We start from the raw sequence: 7,552 nt of genomic DNA, 5'->3' as shown, positions 1-7,552 counted from the left end.
AATATGCCTGCCGTTGTGATATTTTGTGTGGAAATGAAATGAAGGCTGGTTGTATTGAATTGTATCTCAAATGCCTAAACATTAAAAAGACCTTTCACTCGACCTCAACGAAGCACCCAAGCGGTTTTAAAAGAGTTTTACAAGCCACTGATGTCAAATGAGTGATTTTATCACATGACGTCACCAATAGTCTCATCGTGTTGACGCTTATGAAGCCCCAGATGAGCATCAAATAATGACATTTTATATCTTGTTACGTCAACTGCTTATTTTCTGGGATTTAAAGTTCGTCTGTGATTACTGTACTGACGAAACACACACACACACACACACACACACACCTGTGTTCAGTGATTATGTTGGTCTCAATAAGATGCAGGGTGAGGTGATGTAAAGTGACGGCAGGGTGATGAAATATGAAGCTGAGTAGCTCATCAATGTAAATATTGTCTATTTACAATATGTGTTTTGGAGCTCCTAGCATTGAAGTATGAATATTGAAATGCATTGATATCACAGTCCAGTATATATCCAGTATACCAATAATAATTTAATATCTATCTGGTGTGGTTTAAGCAGCCACACCTGTCTTAGGTAATTGGACCTGGGGTCAGGGTGGCTGTACGCCTGTTGTTCATCAGAGCAACAAGCAACGGGTAAATCACCCATCCCCACACACACGGGGAAAGCCTCTGTCATGACATCTGTCCAACTGCTCCAGGCTTGTTCCATCTGTCCACACGACAATAAACTGGTAATAAATCTCTGTCGCAATGTAGCTTGAATGTTATTCTCCCTTGTAAGTCGCTTTGGATAAAAGCGTCTGCTAAATGACTAAATGTAAATGTAAAACTGGTGTATTTGCAACCTCTCTGCCTGTCTTTGTGTCGGAGGGCCCTGAAAACACCACCCAGGTGGAGTGTGGCAGATTGAACTGCCACAGTGGCGCCAAAACAGCTACTCCGGCACTGGGAAGAGACACAGAAGGGCCGTCTCAAGACGCACTGGAGTCACCAGCAGGTCAACGGGCGGTCACAGCACCAGCCCTCTCCGACTGGTAGCAGCAGCACCCGGGATGTCCAGGGGAGGACCGGGGGAGAAGGAGCCGCACCAGCCACCATGAGTAACAGCCTGCAGCCCAGCAGCCACCACTAGGGCCATCCAGCAGCCCAGCAGCCAGGCCACCCCTCCAAGCAGCCCCCGCAACAGCCAAGCCCAGCTACACCTCCACCAGCCAGCACAGCAGCTCAAGGCCCCACACGGAAGGAAGGAGGGGCGTCTGTCATCGCCCTGGAGAAGAATCGCCGATGGACTGTGCTGTTCCAGGGAACCAGGTCTCCGGGAAACTGACTTTCTGGTTTGTTGGAGATTTTTGTTTGATTAAGGTATGGGGATCCTGTTTCAGAGTCTGGTCTTTTATTAAGTTTAGGTATAGGAACCTTGTTTCAGAGTCCAGGCAATTTTTTTTTTTTCACCGCTTGCTGGGGTTGTAGGCTTCGGCCAGGGATTCTCTCTCTTCTCTGGCCTCATTTTGGTGGTGTGGGGGTGGTGTGGTTTAAGCAGCCACACCCGTCTTGGGTCTTGGTAATTTGGCCCAGGATCAGAGGTGGCTGTACACCTGTTACTGGTCAGAGCAATCAATGAGTAACAGGTAACACACACACACACAGAGAACCTCCGTCATGACATGTCCACCTGCTCCCGGCATCTGTCCACTCTATAATAAACTTGTGTTTGCAACATGTCTGCCTGTGTCTCCGTGTGGGAGGGACATGAAAACAGCAGTCAGGTGGGTGTGGCAGGCGGCCACAATCTACCAGTCATCACCTTCATAACATTTACACTGGAACCAGAGAATGAGTCTTTACCCAAACCTTTTTTTCTTTTTTTAAACATTGCTTCATTTTTATTTGGATTTTTAAAAATCTGTAATGTTTGGTTACACATTTAAACATCTGTTAAGATCGTACACACACACAAAAGGACGCAAGGATACGGTGAAATGTGAGTTTGATTCACTGCAATACTTCCTGTCAGAGCGACACACACACACACACACACACACACACACACACACACAGTGGAATGTCTTTTTAGTTGTGATGGTGTTAGAAGAGCATTTGTCATATTACTCAGAGTGTCCGCAGACGCCCCTCCCTGTTGTTGTCAAGGCGACGGCAAGGTGTTTCGGTTGCCGTGGCAACAGGGAGTGGCGTTAGGGAATATGCTGTCCACTGCATTTCAAATACTAGAACTTGTGCCGCTCACGTGACCAAGGAAATATATTGCATCACAACTTTATAAAAAAAACAAAAACAATTACCCATAACCCCCTGCTTCTGTTTCTTCTCGGCTTCCATCTCATCGCTCAGCTCCGACTGGTCGTCGAACCTGGACCCGAACGCAGCGGCCACCGCTGACAGGCAAACTCTATGATTCCTCTTTCTGATTGGTCGACTGGACAGACAGGAAGGGCTGACTCTCGGGAAGGCCCAGGCCCTCTGAGACAGCTTCCGATTGGCTGTCCAGGTCGGGGCGGGGCTCTGGCTGGACGTCCAGGTCGATGAGACACTTTGCTTGTACGCTTCGACACCGCGCAGGCAGGCCCATCGAAGCCTCCAACCAGGTAAACACTATCACCATAGGCAACAACCCCCACTTCGCTGCGCCTTGTAGACATGGGAGGGATCATTGTCCACTGGTTGGTCGCAGGGTTGTAATACTCTGCACTCATCAGGCATTCATCCCCTGTGAAGCCACCACAGATGTAAATCTTACCCTGCAGTGTTCTGGCATTGGCGTCGCTCCACATGTCCCTCCTCATGCCCTCAAGCACAGCAACGCTGTTGTTACAGCGTCGCATGTACATGGGTGCAACCTGGTGCCAGGTGCGGGTGACAAGGTCAAACTTTCGCACGCTGTTGAAATAATTCACAAGTCACCAAGGCAGCACACAAAGCTGTTGAGGAAAGCAGCGCCGTGATATGCCCTTGGGCTCTCTCTCTGGTTTGACTACCACCACACCAGCCTCCGATGACAAGTAGGATGACAAAGGGCAGGCGGGGACGGGTCAGGGGATTGCTGAAGCTTCAGCTGGGGGTTCCAAGCAAGTCGATCTCATACCTGGCGTCATTGAGGATTGGCTTGCACTCAGCAAGCGGGAACAAGTGGTCCCTGCGATCCTGGGCACGGTGGTTGATCCAGCGCAGGACGGCCTCAAACACAACGCTCTCCTGGTGGACGTTCAGCTCGTCCTCACTGATAACAGTGGTCAGCTGCTGCAGTGTCAGCTCCAGAATCTCTTCAAAGTTCTGCAGCATGTAGAGGTAGGCTTTGTGTCTTAGCGCGAGGCACGAGTAGATGTCGGCAAACCTCCAGATGCCAATGCAGATCTCTGGACGGAGCTGGTTCTGGAGGAAGTCACAGCATACTTGTAAGATCCAGCATGGAGAGGTAGTTCGCTGCAGCCAGAGGCTTCTCGACACTCTCCATGATTATAATGATGGAGTGGGTGTAGGCGTATGAAAAATTCCACTTTCTGTGCCAAAATATTGCCCACCAGGTTCCCTATGAAATAAATCCAGTTGTCATGCAAACATGTAAACATATTAAGGAAATTCCCCACATGATGATGCCAGGATCATCTAAAGCCCCTTCTCCACATGCAGTCTATCCCTGAAATTTTCTGGAACATTTCCAGCATGGGGTCATGTGTGAATGGAAGCAGGGGTCGATATTCCGGCAAATCTGTTCCGGCAATTTCCCACCTTAAGTCTGAGGAACATTTCCAGGACAATGCCAGGGGAGCTGCGTTACGTCTGTGTCGTGAATGGAAGAGGTAACATTGCTGGAACAAGCGCGTAAAGTAGTGGTGCGGCCGAAGACTTCGGCAAAGTACAAATAGTGTATTTATACAAATATTTATTTCGTACAAAAATATTAAAAAAATTTATTTGATGAATATACATTTATATATATATTCATACAGTATATATATATATATATATATATTCAGAGACTTTCTTCTTTTACTCTACTTCATTTCAAAACAAATATCTACACTTTTTACTTTAATTTTTTTTATATATATTTTAGTGTATATATTTCTATATATTAGTGTATAGAAGATTCATATATAGTGTGTATATATTAGTGTCCTGGCAACTATTGTGCTTAATTATTATTATAGCAACAGTTTGCAGCACTACTACTCCCAGTTATTAAGCCACAGACACAAAATATATCAACAGGACCGATGTCGCAGGCTCCTACTTTGTTGACAGTTTCAACACTTCCTGTGGCAGAGAAATTCTGTCGTCATGGGAACACATGTAAACAAACACACATGTACACATATGAGTGGAATTTCCCTCATAGCCCCACATTTTGTGACATCACACAGCGTTTGGAGGAGCTGCCCTCCATTTATGCCAAAGAAGAAAAAGCAGCAACATAGATGTACATACAGTACATGCCTATGCACGCATGTATGCACACACACACACACACACACACACACACACACACACACACACACACACACACACACACACACACACACACACACACACACACACACACACACACACCTTACTTGCACTTCCCCGCTTCATTTGGTGAGTTTTGATGTGACTGTAAAGTCCACTGCGAGAGTCACATGATCTTTTGCAGGAAGGCATGTGTAGTCAGGGTTAGTTTGAGCTAAAGTGACCATCTTCCTCCTTTGACGCCTCCTTTCCTTCACCTCACTCTTCTCCCCTTCAAAGCCTTGAAGTCCTTCTTGGTAGAGTTGCCTCCAAAGAAGACGTTCTGAAGCAGAGCTTTCAGCTTTGTGTGCTGTATTCCACATCTGTTTAGGTGGTCCTCGTATCGCTGCTCTCGGCCTCCTGCATTTCACCGGCCATGGTGTAGCTGACCCTACCAGAGCTGGCGTAGAAGCCAATCATCTGGCACCCTAATGGTGTGGTCCATCCATCACAGTTGGTGATGAAATGTTGCCTCCATGCTCTCACTATGGGCTTTTGCCAGTATTTCCCTGTGTGGCACGGCACCAGGTTTGCCCAAGGATGCACTAGAGACATTTGATGTGGAAGTCCTCCAGTAGTGGGATGGGGCCACGATACAAGGTCCAGGCTTCACAGCCGTAGAGTAGTGTGGAGACACTGATGGCCTGATAGACTGCTGTCTTGGTGTATATATCTATGGTTTTGTTCAGGAACACCCTCTAACGCAGCCTACAAAAGGAGGCTGAGGCATTCTTAATTCGGCTTTGAATGTCGTTGAATGTTGAATGTCTCTCTTCAGACAGAAGAATGCTTCCAAGATATTTTAAATCTGGCACTACTACTCAGGACTTGCTGTCAATGCTGAAGGCGGGTGATGGTGATGGGGGTGGGGGGACTCCATTGTACCTCGGTCTTTGCAGTAGTCACAGTGAGACCCAGTCTGCTGTAGGCCTTCACAGCAGCTGTAAAGATTGCTTGCAGAGCCTCTGGTGTATATGCCACAAAGGTGCAGTCATCTGCATACTGTAGCTCTACAACGTTTACAGATTTGACCGTACTTGGCAGCCTGGAGCCTCCTGATATTAAATAGATTTGCATCTAGCCTGTAGTCCATAACCACACCACTACTTCCTTTCACCTCTTTGTGCAGTAGCCAGGTGATACTCAAGAGGAAGATGTTGAAGGGTATGGGTGTGAGTACACAGCCTTGCCTGGCACCTGTGCATACTCTGAAAGGCCTTGACTTCTGTCCTCCTGTGGTCATCTGAGCCATTGACCCCTCATGGAACTTTCGCAGGTTATTGACAGATTTCTGTGGACAGCAAACCCTGAGAAGGAAAGCCCAGAGCAAGGTCCCTACTGACTGTGTCAAAGGCTTTTGACAGGTCTACCAAGGCTTATAGTTGGTGAGTTATGAAGATCATGCCCACGGTGCTGCAATTTCTTTCTGAAGCCACATTTAGACTCAGGCAGTAGGTGTTCTGATATGCTCCGTAAGAGTCTGCTTAGCGTCACTTTGGAAAGGACTTTGCCAGCAGCAGACAGAAGGGATATTCAACCACCACCGACACAGGCAGACTTCTCACCCTTGTCTTTGTAGATTGTAACAATGGTTGCATCCTGCCATTGTTGGGGGACTGCTTCATGCATCCATACATCAGCAATGAGGTGAAACATTGCTCTGGTGCAGAGATAATATCCTCCCTGTTTTCAGGATCTCTGCCATCAGGGGTGACATCAGGGCCAGGGGTCTTGTTGTTTTTTAGTGACCAGACTGCGGCCAGGACTTTGGAGAAGGTTGGTGGGAGATCTAATCTTTCTAAGGTTGGATAGCTGGGCAGCTCCTCCAGGACTGATAGATCAGGAGCGGCAGGTTGGTTGAGAAGGGTCTGAAGGTGTTCAGCCATTCTGTCCACAACTCGCTTCTGGTCCTTTATGAGGGTTGAGCTATCAGACTTCACGGGTGAGAGAGAGGAGTTCTTGGTACCATGGATGGTTTTCACAGCGCTATAAAAGTTGTGCATATCGCTTTTCACTGCAAATGCCTGGATCGCCTGGATCGAGGGGATGGTAGCTCAGGAGGTAGAGCTGGTGGTCTAGTGATCCAAAGGTTGCTGGTTCGATCCCAGGCTCCTCCTGCTAGCATGCTGTAGTGTCCTTGAGCAAGACACTTAACCCCTAATTGCTCCTGATGGCTGCGTCCGTCGGTGTTTGAACAATTGTAAGTCGCTTTGGATAAAAGCGTCTGTTAAATGACTAAATGTAATGTAATGTAATCTCTTGGGCCCTGCCGGTCCACCAGTCATTTTGCAGTTTCCCCAAACAGACTGCGTCTCCTTCCTTGATCCGGTGCTGCTTGAGCCTTTCAGATGTTGAGTTGTTTAGAATTGCGCTGTGTGCTCCGTGCATGGTTACCGGTATAGTGGAGATTGTTTCTGAATTCTCAACAAACCGATCCTGGTGCCTCCTCCGACGATAGCCAATCGAATCTGCTGCGGCCTCGTATAGTTTTGAGCTAAGACAGGTCCAGTGGTCATCACCATTAGGAGATGATCATGCGATGGTCAGTCCAGCAGGTCAGCGCCTCTCATTGTGTGGGTCCACATCCCTGATGTCTGTGCGTTTGGATCGTGGCTGCATTCCAGGAGGCATTATATTTTACACACACACACACACGCACACACACGCACACACACACACACACACACACACACACGCGCACGCACGCGCGCGCACACACACACACACACACACACTTTGTATAACTATAAGCCTATAAGTATAACTATAAGTCTAACTATAAGTCTATAAGTAGATATGATGAGTACTTTTAATACCTAAGGTACATTTAATAGTAAGTACTATACCCTTTTACCTTTGTACTTATTATAAGTATGCAGTAAGTTACTTTACTAGAGCAGTTTTGTCACTTGACTCAATTTAGGAGGGAGATTTATAACTTTGGAGCTCTTGATGATATCTAAATTCAAATCAAAGTCAGGCTTCTTTGGCCAAATATAATCACACGTACAGTAGAAGGAATTTGA

Source organism: Zeus faber (genome assembly GCF_960531495.2).
Source record: "Zeus faber genome assembly, chromosome: 18".
Lineage (NCBI taxonomy): Eukaryota > Metazoa > Chordata > Actinopteri > Zeiformes > Zeidae > Zeus > Zeus faber.
The sequence above is the reverse complement of the archived record's forward strand: the minus strand, read 5'-3'. Positions refer to the sequence as shown.